The 20643-nt window shown below is 36.5% G+C and overlaps 1 protein-coding gene across 1 annotated transcript in view; it reads right to left on the bottom strand.

The window, feature by feature from the left end:
- Window positions 1-19215, bottom strand: part of PTPRD (protein tyrosine phosphatase receptor type D) — a 1187501-nt gene extending 1168286 nt beyond the window's left edge. The window contains exons 1-2 of the mRNA XM_042012906.1: window positions 19124-19215; window positions 18745-18852 (exon numbers count right to left, since the gene is read on the bottom strand). The gene's annotated coding sequence lies outside the window, so the exon portion shown is untranslated. The remainder of the gene's footprint in view (window positions 1-18744; window positions 18853-19123) is intronic.
- Window positions 19216-20643: the final 1428 nt, after the last annotated feature.

Genomic DNA, 20643 nt, shown 5'->3' with positions numbered 1-20643 from the left:
TCCAAACTTATCAACAAATATAGACTGGGGGTCTTAGAATTTTGCCATAGTGCTGGCAATGAGAAACATCTGAGAAAGGAATGTCTGAGATTTGAGGCTGTTTAAACATAGACATCACACTGGATCTTACATGGCAGGATATGATCCTTAAACCTGGGAAGTGAATCACTTTTTGCCAACACAGCACAGTTAAGGAGCAATGCATGATTAATGAAGAAAACTTCCCTAGAAAATATGTAATGTTTCTGGGATGCGAAAGGTAGTGACACACTACTTTTATTTCCAAAATAACACGAAGGGGAATAAAGGGTGAAGAGAAGTGTGGGTGAGGAAGCAGAGACTAGCAACTACAGAAGTGAATAAAGAGAAAATTTCCTGAGAGATTATATTTACGTAAAATGAATATAATAGAAACATGATGAACTACTCTTAGGAGCCAAACATGCAACACAGATCTGCCTTACATAGCAAAATATACCAGTAACTATAAACAGAGTTTAGGTTAAGATTATACAATGCATTTGGTTTTCATGCAATGATCTGCTGCAGCTGAGGAGTCAATAGAAATCTTTTCTTGTGAATATCTGATGCGATGCTGGAGAATTTCAAATATTAAGACAAGACCAGTCTAATTTATAGGTTAAGACATGGAGGGATATATAGTGCTGTTACATATTATTATTAGCATTGTATTACATATATATTAGAGTATTGATAGGATAATAATACTTTATATATTATAGTTTTATATCAGTTGTATTAAAGAATATAAAAATAGAAAAAAAAACCCTAATGAAAGGAAGTTAATCTATCAGAAAAAACACACAGCTGAAAGCTACAAGCATGTGTAGGAATATTCATTTAAAAAGAAAAATAAATGATAGGACTTCAGCTTAAAAGTCATCCAGCTTTTCTGCATACCATACCACTTCTCTTTGACTTAGTCAAATATCCAGTTCTACTTATTCAGGTTTACAAACATTTTCTCAAGGATGCTGACGAATGAATTATAAGTCAACAATTTAGTAAATGTGTCAGAATAAAACATTGAAAAATTAAAAAGTATTTCTACATAAGTTGATTTCTCTTAAACTATATTCCACAAAAAATTAAAATTAAATCTTTAACTAATTTCAGGTATGATAAAATTAATATTTCAAAATGAAGAAATCATGATTGTTTTGACTACATAAATTGTTCAAAAATCAGAATCAGAATTCTGCTATCTTTATACAGTTGAGTCAAGTCCAGTTACTTAAGATGTTCTGAAATGTGTTTCAGACTACAAAAATTCCTTTATTGACATATGGAAGTGCTGAATACAGAAATATCTAGTGGGGTTTTACTAGGGTCATCTCTGCTAAGACTTCTGCTGGCTTTTAATTTTTACAAACGACCTAGATTGGTAAATTTGCTGATAATATGAAATTTGGAGGAAAACTGCATCCTTAGCAAGTAGTAAGACAAGTTTAAATTAATTCTGATTGTCTCTGTAGCTCAGCTGAGAAGCAGAAACTGAAATTTAATGTTGACAAGTATAAAGCAGTAAAAGCTGAATATGAAAACAATAAACTTGGACATTTTATGTAGGAATTTATATCAAAACAAGAAATCTGTCCCCTCCCTCAAAAAAAAGAGAGAAAAACCCATAGATGGTGAATATTCCTTGTATTCATTTATATATATCAAAGCAAGATATGGAAGCAATTTAAAATCCTTTAGAATTGCAGGTTGCAAATGTGTCATGTTGCACATTCATCTGGCAAGCTCTTGGAATATTCTGCGAACTTTTCATCATAACATTAAAAATAATACATTTTTCACACTTAATCATTAGAGATAAAAGTAACATTAGTCTAATTTTATAGGTGAGAGTTTGAAATAAATCTGGAAAATAAACAAATTAAAATCCCTTCAGTTTTGTAAAAGGATAAGGAAGTGATTTAGCAATCATAATGATTAATCAGACTAACTTCAGAAAGAGTACTGGGGAGTAGAGAGAAGTATGAATAAGACTTTAATCATAGAAGCACTGAATGATTTGAGTTAGAAACAATCTTAAAATTCCAACCTGCCTGCCATGGGCAGGAACACCTTGCACTAGACCAGGTTTTTCAGAGCCCCATCCAACCTGGCCTGGAACACCTCCAGGGATGAGGTATCCACAGCTTCTCTGGATTATCTGTTGCAATGCCTCACCACCCTCATAGTGAAGGATTTCTTCCTGATATCTAATCTAAACCTACCCTCTTTCAGTTTGAAGCCATTGCCCCTTGTACTGTCATGACTGTACTCTTGTGAAATGTCCCTCTCCAGGTTTCCTGTAGGCCCTCTGGGTACCGGAAGGCTGCAATAATGTCTTCCTGGAGATTTCTCCAACATGAACAACCTCAACTATCTCAGCCTGTTTTCATAGAAGATGTGTCCCCTTTAAATAATGAGCATAACATGTGAAGGTCTGGAAGACAAGAATCATATTCCTAAATTATTTCTTCTCCTCATTTTGGCAAGAGGGGGCTGGGAAAATCTTATATATAGACTAACTTCTTGGGTTTTGCCTCTCTTATCAAAGAATAAACTTTGGATGGAGATTACATGATCTATTGCTTTGTTTTCAGTATGTTCTGGCTCATTCATTTTAGGCTGGAACAGCTAAAAAATGGAACAAATGGTGATACTAGATATTAATCATCATCATCACCATCAATAACTATGTTTCTGTTGCCTATTAGAAACCTCCAGAATTTCAGACACTGGATTACACCCTCAACCCTGCATCTGGGTTTGCTTACCAAATCAAGTATCCATGGTTTAGACAGCTTAAGCTAGATGTCTGCAGTTTTGGAAACATCTATTTTGGCATTTAAAGTACTACTACACCACAAACAGAAGTCACATAAAAGAGGTTTGGAGTTCTGGATGTACAACATTTTTACGTCTTTCCTCTTCTGCCCCAAGCCTGCTGTCAAACAGTTTGTAGAATGCTGTGGCTATGTCAGGATCCCAGATCATATGTACCAGGTAAAAACCACATAAATAATGCACATGAGAAAAATACTTACATAATAAAATATGCATTTCTCTCTTTTCCTGTGTAAGACAACAGCAAGAAACAAATATGATTATGTCACCACATGCAGATTAGGTCAGTGGTATGCCACAAACATTTATGTGCACAACTGCTCTTACACACACACACACACACACACACACACAGCGAGAGAAGCACACAATTTCAGGAAGGTTGCTGTGTTAAATTAACTTCTCCTCTTCACATCTCATTTTTTTGAACCATTCTTCTTTGGAAGAAACTGTCAACAGGAACTTCATTTCAACTTTCCTCTTCCCATTTAATTTGTGGCATTTTAGAATCAAGATAAATGTAAAGAATTAATTATTATGAAATGTGTCCTGCTAAGAGAAAACCACTGAACACTTGAGACCACTGGCTCTAATCCTCATCAGTGTTCCATTCTATTCTGGGTCCACTCACATTTGCATTGCAATAGCTTCATGAGAAATGTTTACCCCCAACATAACAAGTTGCTGAATATCTTCAGTGAACATAATTTTGTACTCTACACTAGCAAGACAGAAAGAAAGCTGTTTCCTGACAGTGCAAATATGTTTGCTTGCTTTTTCTTTTTTAATTTATTTTACCCATTTTCATTCTGCTAGAAAACGTGTTCTTGATATTTTTTTCTAAATGTCTACATACATATGAACAAAGTGAAAAATAATTCATACACACTCTGAAAAAAGCCATGACCATGATATGTAACGAGATTATATTTTTTTCTTCATTTCAGAAAACCACCACATTCTATCTGGAACATAGCATTCAGTTTTTTATATATGACAGGATTATCTTGGATGAAAGGAGTAACATATAATCAGGAACTCTAAAATTGTAACTCTTTTATTCTCAGCACTTCCACCAGGAATCAATACTGTAGTCCACGGTCATTAAGTCAAAAGTGATGTCAGATGTCATCTTCAACTGAAGATAAGTCATTTAAAATAATTGTCTTTTGCCTCCTATTTTAGCAGTTAAGCCTCACTTTTGAATACCAAATACTCTTAAAACGAAGCAAAACAATGAAAAAACCCAAAAAACAAAACACGTGCAACATTTTTTCAGTTGAATTTGTGTTACTACTGTCCCACCACCAAAAAATCTCTTACAATTTCTACTGATTTGTATCAGTAATACTACATACTGCATTACTTCATCTTTACCTTTTCTGTTTGTATAGAAAGAATAAGCCTCTTTAAATATATGTAATCCATAAAGGAGACTTGCATACAAAATCCTGCTGCTGTACGCATTAGTTAAGAGATAAGCACTCCATTTAAAACTGTTTACTTGTAGGATAACACAAGATTCCTTACTTGAGACCAGAAGATTCTTTCCAGTTTGAGAATATTTTGAAATTAGCAAGCGTTTGTTATAAAGAGCTGTTTTGCTTAAGCCGTTTGGTAGCTATTAAGTTCATGACTAACAGCAAAAATTGAATAAGTGCCTTGCAATTTTCTGATCTTGACCTATTTAATTGATTGAATCACTGAATGGAAGGTGTCGTAGTACCACAGTGCCAGGGATCCAAGGGTTTGATGTCCCCATACGGAAAGATAAAATTTATTTTGAAGAAAAACATCCACGCCACCCAATCAAAAGAAATAAGCTGTTTCCTTACTTTACCATTTGCACTTAAAAGAGGTAAATATATAAAGATTTTACTTCTATGTTGTCAAGGAAAAGAAAAGAATCATATGCACTCCTCTTTCAGGGTCTCAGCACAGCTTGGCTAAATTACTTAAATAATATTAGTTTTCATAATTTATAATTCAAACCATATGTCAACCTCAACAGGAAAAAAAATTCCATTTTAATAATGTTTTCCATGCTTTCCAGTTCTTATAATATATTTTTTTCTAAACTGACCTTTGAAAAACAGAATACGACCTTCTGCTTAAGCTGAAGCCTTGATTAACATCAGAATTCCTGTATACAAATTAATTGAATCTGGGCTCCCAAACTATTGGCCAAGGTAACTACTAACTAAAAATTTTTCATAAGCCTTTGGAGTACTTCTAATAGCTGAGTGATCTTTGAAAGCTCAAAATGCCTTGTTTAGAGAAAAGAGTTTATTAATAGCACAAGTAAAAATAGTCAACACCCATGCAAATGAAAAATAGATAATGGAGCAAAACAACAACAAAAAGGAAGGTAATCACTCATTTATTCAGAAAAAGTACAAGTAAAGACTTTTTCTTTTAAGGAATTTTTGCCCTGGAATTAATCTGGAACCAAGGTGTCAAATAATTTGTAGATTTCATGGTAATAACAATCCAAGACACAAATGCACAAAAATTTCTTTTTAGAGTCTTACTGTAAAAGTGACCTGTTTCTAGAGTATTTGGCCTCACTTCCACTGTGTTTGCAACACGCTTTGATGTCCCATGGGAATGACTAGCAGCCCATAAGGAGAATCAGCATCCTAAACTGAATTGAAAGCCAGCTGAATTGCTCTCCAATGACACTGGCTCACGACCATGTAACAGGAATTCACTTATAAACAAAGAATAATTTTTCCATTTAGATAAGTGGCATTAAACAACACTTGATCTAATTTAACAGAAAAAAAAAAAAAAAATCAGTGTTATTTCTCACTCTCCCTAATCATCATTCCAGCACATTTCCAAGAATCTAATTATAATGCACAATCATTGATGGTTTTTCATCAGCAGGACCTGGAGCTTGCTACTCATTTCTGCTGAGTACAAAGCCCAAGGGCTCCTTAGATCATGATGATATTATAGTTTCTGTATTCAACTAGCAGCCAGTGTGTTTTATGACGTAGACCCAGGAACTGAAAAAAATAACCTGTTCCCACCTATAAAGCCACCAGAAAAAATACACACTTTTTCCTTCAAGTAAGAGAGAGACCATTATTAAGTCAGCTACTTATCACTGCAATTAAGTTTTTTATAAGGAACCGTTACCCTATTCAAACATCACTAGAGATTTCTGGTAGCAATTTTCATAATTAAGGTTACACTCTTTCTACGGCCCAAAATAAAACAGATGGGACAGTATATCCAGAGATGGAATCATCATACCTGGAAGTGTTCAAAAAATCCCATGTCAATATGGCCCTTGAGGACATGCCTTAATGGTGAACATGGTGGTGATGCCAGGCTGATGTTTGGACTTAATGATCTTTCAGGTCTTCTCTAGCCTAAAGATTCTAAATGTAAGATACCGTCTGTCCCACAGTACTTCAGGCCAACATAGAACTCCATACAATATTGTAAGTTTCTGTAAGAACATGTATGTACAGTAAACTTTTGCTTAACTTACTAAGTAACAAAAAAGTCTTACTTCTTGAGGCACGTAGTCAAATAACTAAGTCTATGTTAGTAAGCTAGGCAACAGAGTTTGGAGTAATCTGAGATGCTGCCACAAAACGAAACAATCTGCAATTTACAATATAACTACAACCATCCTGTCATCTTCACGATGTACAAAAAAATGACCACTTTAATTTTAAAAATGTTTTGGATGGCTATTTCTTCAGTAGATAGTAGATTTTGCTGTTTCTGTTTACAGACTTGACAACACATAAAACATATATTCTTGTGAAGAGGAGGAAACCACTCACTCAAATTGTGTCAACTTTGACTGACTACTTATATTTTCTAGCTGATTATGAACTTGCACAAAAGAATCACATGAAAAAGTACTCCTGCTTTATTAGCAATGCCAGCTGGGCCTGGCTGTCCTCTGATTAACATGGAGGCCATTAACCTGTAAGATTCATATTTGCATGTACAACTGTACCTTAGGACCTGAGTATTGCTGCCTCTTCTAATTTTATATAACATCTGTGCTTCCACTGCAACTATTTGGCTTATGAAACACAGTTATATTTAATAATGATATGTGCATTACTAGTGCACACATGCTTTAACTTCCACTTTTTGAAATCTTTACAATCATTTCATCGTAGAAGGAGGAAGAGGAGAATACTATGTGTCAGTCTTTCCTCAGAAGCATATATAAAAATCATTATGGCCTTCTCCAAACAAAAGATAACTGTTGATCATCATGAAAATTCATTTTAAAAAATAAATGAGCAATTAGTACTTAAATAATATAAGCTTCCTGGAATGGCTTGAATAGTTGCATTTTGAAATGTACATCACTAGAATAATGGAGATTTCCTTTGTTTTTTCACTAGTTCTAACACTCTAAAGATGTATGTTTTCATATACCATTATGAAATTAGATAGCACATACAATTATATCTCACTTTAGAAGAGTTATTCTAAAGTTGAATTAACATTCTGATTTGATATTTTGGTGAAATTCTGTTTCACTGTGAGTTTACACACAATGTGCATTACAATAATTTCCTTTTTTATTGCATTTTTGGGAATAAGATTTGCCTGTGGCTACATGGATATACCAACCACATTAATATGTATTTTTATAATCAATCTAGAGTTTAATATGCATCGCAAAATTTTTAAGGCGTGAAAAAAGCCTCCTGGAACTACCTTTGAAAAGAAATGAGACAAAGACTTAATTCCTGATCCCAGGAGGGAAGGAAAGAAATTGTATCAATTCCTCCAGATTCCTGTCCACTGTCTTCCTTGTGAGACCTTTATTGATGGAACACACAAACTAATTCTTGTTAGAAGCAGTATAAGTCTAGCAGTGCCATGCTCCACTTGATTGGTTATCTTTGCTTCATAAAACTGCCCTGTCTGGTACTCTCTACTACTACTCTCTTATTTACAGCTTGAAATACTCAGTAGTTCTTCTATGGGCAAGTAAAGTGCTATTGGGATATAAAGAGGGATATGCAGGGTAATATAATCCAATTAAAACTTCAGTTGCTGTTCCAATAATGCCTGAACACGTCTGTCACACTTGCATTTCTGTGCGTTAGTTTTGGATTTTTTTTCCCTGAAAAAAGGAATAGACACCTATATAAATTTTTAAACACCTTGTTTTCAGATTTTACAAGTTCTCATTCCTACAGGGCTACACTGGATAAAAATCAAATTATGCTAGTATGTCATCTTTTTTTTCTTAGTTGTTACACATGAATATGTTTTACAAGTAACATCTTAGTTCCCTCCTAACACTGCTAAAATGACAGTTTAATAGTAAAGCAAACCAAAAAAGTATTATATTGTTTATTCTCTTTCTATATTTTCTCCTATATTTGCTCCTAAGCAAGAAAATAAAATCTACTTCCTCTGAAATTTACAGTGTGGTCTTGCTATCAACCATAAAGTATAACCATGATTATTATTAACATAATTATTAGTCATTTTCTTTATTATCCCCCAGGTTATATCTGCCTTACAACTTTTATTTGATTCAGACATAAATGGCAACCAAAGGTACTGTAATAATTTTGCAAACAGAGAGTGAGGTTGTCATTAAAATCTCAACTTGACAAATTTTATTTTATTTTTGTTTTGTTTCCTCAAGTTAGTATAGTGCAGACAGCCAGTTAAACCCCATAGACAGATGTTACATTTGGCATAAACTGAGATACCATGCTACAGGGATGAGGGCCATATATATTCATGAAATTAGATGAAACGATACAAAGATTTTCTTGGATCCTTTTTGCTGCTCATGAAGCTGCTCTATTTTTTATGATTATAAGGATACCTTCTGAAAATAATTTCATCTACTGATTCTGGAAAGTGTTTCTAGCTCACAAACAAGATCTATATTCTTGCCTTTATAAAGCCTTGATAGATGGAAGTCTCTGCCTGTAACCTGTCTGTTAGAGTCCTCTCTCATGCACTCTAGTTGCAATACCCCTTATCAAGCTGGACGCTTAAATTTATTTTTCAACAATCATTTAATGAGCATATTATCCAAGTGACTTCACTAAATGCAGATTCATGTATCCCAAACTTTTTGTCCAAACCAAATGCTGTCAAAAGTTAGATACAAATAGTACTATAACTGTAGAATTTATCCTATCATCTCTGCTTCTGCCCCAAAATTAATAACCTTGACCTCAAAAAAAAATATTACTGCCAGTAATTTTTACTGGTTTCATAATGGTCAAAATGCCAATAATATAAAAACAGAAAACACACCTCATTCAGTATAATTATATTCCACAGATCCCTATGTCCATCTTTATTTTTCACAAACAGGAAAAGGTGACCTATCAAAGTAGCAAATAAAAAAAAGGCAGTGTGACATTACACAGTTCATCACGTTAGTCTCAGAGGCACCAGCATAGTGTCAGAGCAGGAAAGCACACAAGCTGATTCTGTGGATGGACTATAATTAGCAGCATAAGCTTTTGGACTCCATCTATTTGTATATCACTGACAGAAACGGGAAAAAATTATAACAAAACAAGCAAATGAAACACAACATATAAGCTTGTTTCTGAATATGAAGACAAGGATGTCACTTCCAACACACACAGATTCATACATGCATGATAGGATTTCTAGGATGTCTCCAAAATATAATTAATCTAATTATGCTGATAGCCAAGCACAAGTGTTGATTAAGGGAGCTCTGTTAGCATCAGATATAATTAGCATAACACGAAAAAATCCTTGCCTTTGGGAAAGGCAAGGAGAAAAGGCAACAAAAGGTTCTAGATACAACATCAGAATATAGGCATGCACAATTCATAATCCTGAATGCAAATGAACATGCAATTGTATATGTTCTTTGTTTTCTGAAATACCTGTATGGGACTGGCTGCATTTGGTACAAGAGAACAGTAGCCTAGCACCAACCAGATACATTAGGGCATCTAAAAGGCATAAGCCACCTATGGTTAGGCAACTAAAACTCAAACCCAGTGGTTAAACACCGTGTCATCTGACTCAACACTGCACCCGAGACCCGAATAACATGAATGTTGCTGAGGATTTCTTCCATTCCTCTTATCCATTTTCTACCCTTACTTCCTTTACTTCCTCATCATGCATCTTCTAACAATTCCTTCTTTTTTTTAAATATACAATTAAATATAAATTGGATTTTTTTTTTTTTTTACAAAGCCTAATTTAAGTAACCAAGAAATGCTTGGTTAAATAAATGTCACAATTCATGCTTTCTTTAATTTGCTCAGCAGTGACAATTGATGAAATTAACAGAACATGAATATTCAAGGCCTTCCCTCTCCTTCCTCATTCAGTTCTCAAGCCAACCAAGACCTGTCAGAACAGTGGATGGGGAAAAAAGAGATGTAATCTTATAACTGCACTTCAGTGTTGCTCAAAGACACGAACACACCTAAATTCATCCCAAAATTCATAAATGTCCACTTTATTAATTCTGTAGCAGAACTCTGTCAGTTACTTCTTTATCTCTTCACTTACGCTAGGAAACATCAGATATTTACATAAGCTGGAGTGCTCTCTTACCCATTTTTATCAGTTCTAGAAAACACAAAGTAAGTAGGTTGAGGACATCACCCTTGAAAACAAATTCTTAACCCAGAAGGGTCACTATGCTTAGGATCAGTGAGGGAGAGCAAAAATCCAAATTATGAGCTAGTTTAAAAATAGTTAGACATTTTACCTATGTTACAGCCTTCTGCAAAGGAAGGGTAGAAAAAATGGGAAGATGGGAAAGAGTGGAAAAGGCTGTCCTCCATGCTGAGAAGAAGAAAGATGATTCTGAGCACAAATACATTTGGATACTTTTAAATTTATGATTTCATATAGAATATGAGAATGAGAACATCCAGGGACTTCATTTCCACACCTATGGAAATGTGTGGAAACCTAAAGTTGATGAGGAAAGACAGGTGCTGCAACACAATTATTATTGTTGTGCAAAATAAAAAGATCACTTTTCTCTAGTAATCCTAGAATAGAAAACAAAAGAAACAAACAAAAACCTATAGGGGGTTGTCAAATGAAAGAGATTTTAAAATAGGACAAATCGTGCATTTTGATTAGGTTAAGAGAGCACCACAACCTGTATGAAAGCTGCTCAGGAAATTTTTTAATTCTAGATTTTTTTTTTAATACAGATTGCACAGAAAAAGAACACCACCAACACAAAAAAAAAAATTTAAAAAAACCAAACAAATCCAACCAACCAAAAAACCACACCTCAAATCACACTTCCTGACCACTTTATTCCACCAAATGGCCTCCAGCAGCTAACATTTTTTTACTACTTTGCCTCTTTTCTCACATTTCCATTAGAATGAGAAATTGAAAACAAACTGCACAGGAAGCCCATTGCACTTTGTTCTACAAATGCAAGATATATTAATTTGACCCTGCTTTTGAATTATTTCCCTTTTTCTCCAAATAACAATCACTGTGTGCTGTTGATCCAATTATCACTGAGAAATTTGCAGAAGACTATATCACAGATATGGGTAGCATGGTTAAGAGTATTTGGTTAGCCAGGTTTGGTAACCTACATACCTTTTGGCTGCTCTTGAAGCTTTACTGTTCATAGTACACTTTCTAGCTGATGCATTAGACAAAAGAATTTTCAACCACACTAACTGATTGTGGCTTCAATGAATTGTCAGAGGACTCTGGGTGTACATGGAAGAAAAGAAGTCAAATCAACGCACTCTAAAGCCCTAAAGCCTACACTCTGCAAAAACAGGCAAATGAATTTGTGCATCTTTTCAAGTCGAGCTGCCCAGCATTCTTGGGAAAAAAAAAAAAAAAAGAAAAAAAAAAGGAAGATTAGGACAAATTGTGTAAAAAAGCCATTAGTATATCTTTTATTCATAGGCAGAAAGGAAAATTTCACATAATTTCTGCGCATAAAACTGAAGAAATGGCTACATTATTCAAAGAGGAACACAGGTTATCACTATATTAATGCAACAGTTCTACTTCTTTTTCTTAATTTTTATTAAGTACCCCAGTTGGTATGCTAATGATGCCAGTCCAAAACTACTGATGTCAAATTTGAAATTAATGAGCTTTGCTGGGCAGACTTCTGTTTGTGAAGGAATACCAATGATTAATACAACTTTCATTAGGAATATTTCTATGAGTGGTACACACACAAATCATATTACAGGTTATATGCAATAAATTATTTGAAACTCACTTTTATGATTTATCCATACCTACAATTTTTAGAAATTTACAAACACAAAAAAGTTAGCTAAATTTTCTCTCAAGGAGAAATTCTTGGTATATTCTCAAATACTTCTACTAACAAATATAGGATATATCAGTAAAAATGGTTTAATGTTGATCAAGCCTCTCCCAGCACATTCCTCCCAACACAGAAATTTTTCAGGTTTCAAGGTTTCATCAAAATAAGTTTCAAGTCTGACTTAATTTGTTGTGAACTCTAATATCCTAATATCCTCCAGTTTGGGAGCTGGTTTGTACTACTGTGTAAGTACGGTAACATTTTTATGTCATGGTCAAAATGCACAATAATTAATAGTCGAAAAACCACACACTTCCTTCAGGAAAACCCACATGAAGAAACGCATCAACTGTAACTTTATACTATTACGTTTACTGATAAAGACAAAACTCTTTATGGTTTTCTATCTCTCTGAAGAAGCCTGAGAATGCCATCTGGCAAATCTTGGTTGCAGTAAGAAAGGGACAGCAACTCATGCTAAGACATGGACAGTGCATATGAATTCTCCTTGGACCCTTTCCATTGAGAGCTGATGCTGCTTTGAGCTTTGCCTCACACAACAGCACAGTACGTTCCTTTTAATGTAAAAGAAAATAATTCAAAACTGAGAAAATGCACCACCCTGTAAGATTTTTTCTGATTATTAAATTGATGGGATGGATATCCTTATGTCCTTTTACCCAAATGAAAGGAAATTTCACACATTGTTTTGGTTTATCTTTTTGTTACTGACAGTAATTCTGTAGCTACCTAAGTAAGAGTTACATCGTTGTTCTCCTTTATACTTATGTGCAGGAATTCAAAGTATGTTGCACTTCATCAGAAGTTGAATACAGAACTAGACTTTAAGGTTAAAATGAAGTCCTTCAGCACAGATGAAAGTTTTTTCCTATAAGTGCTCTTACTTAACTCCTGTTACAAAACAAAAAATCCATATACAATAAATTAATATTCTATATTAGATCTAGTTACAGTGTGGAGAGCTTTTTTAACTAAAGATTGAAGAAAAACACGTTTGGCTAAAAGAATTAGGAGAGTGAGGAGAATACTAAACTACTTTAAAATGCTGGTTTATGTATTACAGGGTCTGGTGAGACTGTATGCTTTGCACCACAATGAAGGCTACATTTTAAGTGTGTAGGGGTGAGACAAAGAAAGAATGCGTCAAAGCTAGAGCAAACTTACTTTGCCTGACATACTCCCACATTGACTGTTAAACTGCTGCATGAGAGTTTAAAAATCATTTCACTTTCAGACTAGGGTAGATGCAATTGTTCTTATGCAGCTACTTCTGCTGCAGTACCCTTAAGAATTACTGTTCCCAGAAGACAGAGTGGTGTACACTTCCAACCTGCTGCCACCAGAGGACCTTTATTCAGGTTGGTCACCTTAAATCAATCATCATAAAGCAATGGTGCTATCACCCTATGAGAAGCTCACCAGCTGGGAGGACCACTCCAGAAACGTGAGTTTACCTTACCCACACGGTTTCTGTAATAACTGCGAGAGCTAAATAATTCCACTTCCCACTAAGCCCATGAGTCCTCCTTCATGTTTACAGACAATCACCCCAGCAGTTTCCTCTCAACCCACCTTTTCACTGCAAACAAAAAGCATATGCATTTAACATTTCACTGCTGGGCAGTGTTACGCATACTTTGCAAATGAGTTAGGTAATCTAAAACCAAATAAAAAGCAGCATCCTGGAGAAAGAGTGATTTCCTGAATGCCATTGTGTATAGCTCTTATTTTTTAAATTCAGAAGAAAAGCAGAATGCACCATATGCACCAAATCATCACCTTACCTTTTGAGAAGTCATCCTGAAACCTACTGAAGAATTCAGTTTAAGCAGCTTTCACACTGAGATGAGACTTAAAAATGGGACTGCCTGATGTAGAAAAACATTTTTCTAAAGCAAATATGTAGACAAAGCAGGGTATGGGCCTGTAATATGTATCTATCTGTTAATTAGCAAGTATATGAGCTCATGCTGCTTACAGCTGGAACAAATCCCCCACAGCATTCTCAGGAAAATCATCGGACTATCCAGAGCCTTATTCATATTGCAAACATACTCATCTAGAATTCTCTTTCTCCAAACACATCTCCAAAATCTTAATTTTACTTTTCAATACAGTATAAGTACATACTTTGGAAAGTGTAATAGTATTTCAAAGAATTTTAAAGGCACTTAAAGCATGACTTTATTCATCATAACTTTAAAAGATATTAGTATTTTGATCTATTTCACAGTATTTCTGGCAGAAATTTTATAAAATAGATTTTATAAACCAGATTCTGCAGTATACATTCAGTTAAGATTTTATTCAACTAGATCTTCAGTTTATGTATTGACACCCCCCCCGACTTTTTAGAAGTGGTTACAAACTTGCCAATACAGAAATATATAATGCAAATAATACCATTTCTTGCACAATAATCTTCACTTATTAAAGCATATTTAAAAGAATACAAATGTAAGATAAATAGGACCATTTCTGCAACTATTGACAACAAATGAAAAGAGATGAGCAATTCAATCTTCATATTGACCATAAAAGTAGTAAATTTTCTGCAATTTTCTGTTTATTGCTAGCTTTTCTGTTATTGTTTCATACTGGATCTTACTAAAGAAGCTACTAGAATGGATAAACTGAAAATCAAACAGCATCTAACAGCAAAAAGAATGGTTAAAAAAATCCCATTATGCATTCCTTTTGCCTGTGCGCCTCTTTCCTTCTCTTAGTCTTTATTATTAAATATATTTAATTCTTGTTTGAGAATTAATTCATGCCTACTGCTAATTTCCTATTAGAATTTTAAATCTATGTTTGGTACTAAATATTTTTCATCACAATCAAATATGTCCAAAAACTTATAGTCCAAACGCACTTCTTACCAATACTTCATGACCTCATTTCTATCATTATGTTATCACTGTGACATAAGATCCCCTGTTAACTTTGTCAGAGTTTGCTAGGATTATAGCTGCAAATCTGCAAAGTGCAAAGTCTACGAGAAAAAGAGGTAACATAAAAGCTCTTTAAGAAACTTCTAGTACTAATGACCTTATAAGGTATGTGTGGAAAACAAAACAAAGTAAAACACCACATATACAAGCATTCTCCAGCCCAAGTACTTTTGAATCTGAGATCTTTCTAGGGCCTTTTCACTTTATTTTTTTTTTTCTATTTTAAAGAACACCCTGAACATCTCCTCCTTCTGAGACAGTTTCCATAGAATCCTTATGGCTACTTATGAAGAAAAAAAACTGCTTTCCTTGAGTACAGATATTAAAATCCAAAACCCTGAATTATAGAACATCCATATAAATGTCACTGTTAAACTTATATTTGCTGGTTACAAGGTCTTTAAAGTGATATAAATCAAGAGAGCTTATTCTAATTACGTGGGATTCAGGTACCAATCTGTTTTTGCACTAAACAAGCTTTGAACTGATGAAAAGTATCAGTGACCTTTTCCTGAATGCTGAAGTCACCTGCTTTCCAATTAAGCCAATAACGATACCTTAGTTTCTCCAACTAGTTATAGTACTTCAAATCTGTAGAATTATCATGCATATATATATAAAAGTTACCAATGCTGTGTAAGTTCTTAAAAGAGCACAGAGAAACCGAGCTGATTAAAGCATCAGTGTGTTATTTGATATTTATCACATCCCCAATTTCAAAACAGTTTGTGCTATCAAGCAACATGTCTGTTTGCGTACTGTCAGTTTCTTCAGCAAAGCCACATTTAGCAAAGAACAGAGAAGGAAACATTGTCATAATTTTTTCATCACACTTTATCACCACAAAGTTTGGTGGGAGCTTAGTATATTAAGTGATTAATATTGGCAATGTTAGTTGACTTGGTCTACTGAAAACTAATGCAGGTATCTAGGATTTTACTAGTAAGAAATCTTAAATATGCACATGTCAGAGCAATTAATCATTGATTACTACAGACTGCTTATATATTTCATCAGGCCATTATCTGATCTGAATAACAAGAACAATTGCATAATAAAACACATTAGTGCTTATGTACAAAACTTAGTTGTATCAATTATATATTTTCACAGCAATAGGTGTTTTTAAAGTCCTCTCTTGTTTCTTCTGAATCAGATTGACCCGATTTGACATTTGCCCATACCAACAATGCAAGATTGTACATAAATATATAATCAAATACAATATGTACCACAGTTAATTGCCATGATTTGACTCAGGTCATTTCCCACAGTAGTAATTACAGCAAAAGTGGAGTATGTTTTGAGTAATTTTTCATATAAATTCTCAAGTATTGCTAGGACATTTCCTAGATTAAAGAAAATCGCAAAGACAAATTATGAAGACCATGCTCCAAACTAACAAAGCCATTGAGTATGTAGAGATTCAAGCTAAACTAAACAACACAGTTCCTGTCTGGTTAGTTAAATATATATATATTTTTTTTTTTTCTTTTTAATATCCACATTGTTAGACATGCAACATTGCAATGCTGCATGCTTGGGACCACCTAGCAGAAATGAAAGCTTAACCTAATAAACTTCACTGCATGCAGTCTCAAAACAGTTCATGCAAATTAGGTGGATATATTATTTTAATGCATTGTCCACAGGGAGTACAATACAGCAACGAGCATGTCAAATGTTACTAAGTCATTAAAAAAAATGGGGGAAAAAGTGCTTTGTTTTTAACTGAAAGGCAAATTCACAGTACTAAAACACTAACAGTAGGATTCCTTACTGAGCCAGAAAATGTGTTATCCTTTAATTTAAAGTTCAAGAGTTCATGGGGTATTTTTTTCTGTCATAAATGTCAATTACCCAAAGATTACAATATGCAATATGAAAGTCACCCTGATTCACTGTACCTTGTACCCTATGCTTTGTAATTCCTTCCTTCCTAGCTCTAAGATTATGAATACCTGAAAGCAACTCTGAATGTCATCCATCTGCTACTGCAGATTTAGTCTCTTCTGTTTGTCACATTAATTTGCTAAATAAATTTTGCCTAGTTATCTTTATTGTTGTGACATAAACTAATTTCTTTGCTTCATGAAGAAACACATTTGATTTGACCCCAATAAACTTTCACTCCCAGTGACATTTATGGGTTGTGACTGATTTTGAATTACACCTGAAAGTGCAACATGAATTTCACATTTGGAAGTTTAACAAAATGCATTTGTACTTTCTTGTTTAATGGTTTCTAATGACACAAGTTTATTCTAATTAGGTGAACAGTAAAGGCATAATATGTAAGATATTTGAGTTGTATTGTTTATTTACAGTACCCACTTATTAGTCTGGACTTGTACTGTAAAATAACCCAAATTTGCCAAGAATTTGTAAAAGACATAAGTTTAATTTATTCAAATTCAAATCCACATTGTCCCTACAATAGATACAAAACATGAAGAATTTAAATACAAGTCCATTTGGCTGGAATAGAGAAAAAAAAAGATGAAATGCTATTGATTCCTTCCAGTACATTCAAAACACCTGACTCAACTGTATTTCTACTGGCATAACACTGAGGTTTTATTTAGATATTAGTAAACATGAGCAAATGTTTTCGTTGACATACCTGTCAATGTTATTTCTTTTCTCTACCTAGGAAACAGTTAACCCTCAACTACTAATACTAGCTGTTTCCTTTAGCAGAAATGCACCAAACGTCGATAATGGGTCCACTGTCCCAAGAGAAATAATGCCTGCAAAAGTTCTCCTTCCCAGATGCCGATATATTTAGTGCAGAACAACACCTAACAGCAGACACTTCATGACATACATTTATATGATCTTCATACCTTCTGTTAACTCTACAGCTCAGCCAGAAAACCTCAGTTCCACTGCTCCTCACGCCCTTTTAAATGAGTTTATCTTTTTGTCTCCCCTACATCTTTCTCACCTATCAAAAACAGTGCCATCCATACTTTTGAATACGCCCCATAAAAGCCCTTAGAAAGCAAAGCTGTTGTCTGGAACTGTCATCCTCATTAGAAGAAAATATATACATACATTTTTACACATATAAAACTTGATGAAAAATTTAAGAACTTCAGCGATATGGACTAAAAATGCTTACAACTGAATGCAGACAAAAATACTCTTAGTATCTATAACTCAGGCACATTTCCTATTAAACTGAATGTCCTGTCACCTGGCATTACTTTGCAGGTCAGACCATTCTGCAGACCCCTCCTGAGGGAGCATCTCTTTGTTTAGATTTTGTCTGTATTCTACCACATACCTACACCTGAACTGAGGTATGGCATTACACAATACTTGCCACACTCAGTTTCTTTAAACAAGTAAGCACCTGCAATTTTCTTTACTCATAAAAAACCAGCAAACCACTTAATGCACCTTCCCACTAAAAACAGTTCCAAGTTACCATAGCCAAGTTTCTCTCTGACCAGAACACTAACCTGAAAACAGAAACACATGCACATATATATACATGTATATATATACATATATACAGATGCGTGTGTGTGTGCATACATATGTGTGTGAACGCTAAGAAAAGCTTTGAACAAGCCCGAGAACACAGGGACAGTAAGCAAGCACGGAGAATTTACTTACTAATGCTGTCCACTCGGACCTCTTTGGAAACCTGAAGGAGTCTCCGCTTTCCCCTCCTGCCAGTCAAGCGCCGCGTTGTGCCCCTAGTCCACACAGGCCCAGAAGGAACTGCAAAGAGAGAGAAGCACATGCCATATCAGGCAGTTCTGTTTTGATGGGATCCAGCGCCGCTGCCGCTAGCTCCTGGGGGGGTAACCCTGTTTTCAGAGCTGACTCCGACAAGAGTCATTCTTCCAAAGGTTGTTTTTTGTTTTGGTTTTTTTTTCCCCCCATGATTGCAATAAATAAATAAATAAATAAATAAATTAATTAAAAGGCTTCCCTAAAATTTGCGCGGGGGCTGTGGTGGGGGGTGGCGGGGAGGTGAGAGGTAAGGTACCTGCAACTCTCTCCGATGAGGCCGGCAGAGAGAGAGAGAGAGGGAGGGAGGAAAAGAGCGACAAGAGGGAGGAGAGAGGGAGCGAGCGAGGGGTGGGGGGTGTGCGTGTGTGCGTGTGTGTGTCTGTGTGTGTGTGCGGGGCGGGGGGCGCTGGAGCGGCTCTCGCCGCGGGTGCGGCGGCCGCCGGCGCTCGGTGCAAGCACTGCCGTCTACAGGCGGGCGGCGAGCGGCCCGGAGGGGCTGAGAGGGCCGGGCCGGGGGGCGCGCCCCCCGCGGGGCCCCGCGCAGCCCCCGCCGCCTCTCAGCCCGCTCACCTGCATTTCCTTAACGAGCCACTTGATGGCCGGCGGCGGCGGCAGCCCCCCGGCCCCGCCGCAACTTTGGCGGCCGCGGAGCCACGCCGCCCCCGCGGAACTGGGGATGGGGAGGCGCCGGCCGCGAGGTGCCGCGCCGGCGGCTGCCCGCGGAACTTTCCCCCCGGCGGAGGGTGAGGGGCTGGGCTGGGGGACCAGGAGGGCGCGGCGGGGGCTGCGCCGAGCCCCGCGTGTTTGCGCCGCAGCCGCGCAGGGAGCCCGGTACTGGGGCGCGCTCCGCCGCCGCCTCCCCCGGCACTGCCTCCTCCCACCGCTCTCCCCGGCGTGTGCGACAGGAGCGAGCTCCTCGCTGTTAATAATAATAAGCCAAATCTCTACCTTCCTCTCGCCCTGAGAAAACAATTAATAATGCATTAAAATAATGCACCTTTAAAGCCACCGGCTGGCGATAATAAAATAATATTACCACTACTTAAGAGAGCGCTGCTGTGAATGTGGTGGCGAGGCACGTTTTGCTATCATTCACACCCAAATGTGAGCACACATTCTGCTTCTGGTATTCCTAAGTCTCTTTCCCGTACCAGAGCAACTATCATTATCACCATCAAAGAGAAAGTCTCCAAAGCTGAGTGGAGACACCGAGTCCCCAGGTGGCTTCTGTGGCTGGGCTGCAAGGAGGGCACTCTCCTCCCTCTTCTGTTCGCCCCAGACCAATCTCATCGCTTCTCCTCTTTTGCTTATACCGGCGGGTTAAGCACTGCGTTTGGCCCTTTTAGTGTTTTCCCTTCCGTTCCTCCCCTGACGATAGTTTGTGTATTTTAAATAAAGATTTCATTCTGCCAACCCGCAGGAAGCTTTTAACAAGATGCAGCTGAGCGTGTCGATATCTTATATCTTTTTACTGCTGCTCCGGCGTGTACATCAACTCCAAACTCCTTTCTTTTCTTCTCCGCCTGATACTGTAGCATCTGAGACGACGGTGGCGACAGAACCGGAGCGCTGCTCCCGAGGGGGCACTTTTACTTTGCCCTCAAAGTACCTCCCAGCAATGAGACCCGTTGGAGCCGCCTCCCCTCCGTCCTCCCCCTCTTGCTCCCCCCGTTCCCGCTTCTTTACAGCAGAATGCTGGGGTGATTGCTGTAAGGTTTCCAGTTCCACTGATAACACTACACGGTCTGAGAACAGACGGGGTGGGGGGTGGGGATT

Source organism: Corvus kubaryi, unplaced genomic scaffold (assembly GCF_017639235.1).
Source record: "Corvus kubaryi isolate FWS band 111438036 unplaced genomic scaffold, C.kubaryi_AGA036_p1.0 split1-37296, whole genome shotgun sequence".
Taxonomy (NCBI): Eukaryota; Metazoa; Chordata; class Aves; order Passeriformes; family Corvidae; genus Corvus; species Corvus kubaryi.
The sequence above is the reverse complement of the archived record's forward strand: the minus strand, read 5'-3'. Positions and strand labels throughout refer to the sequence as shown.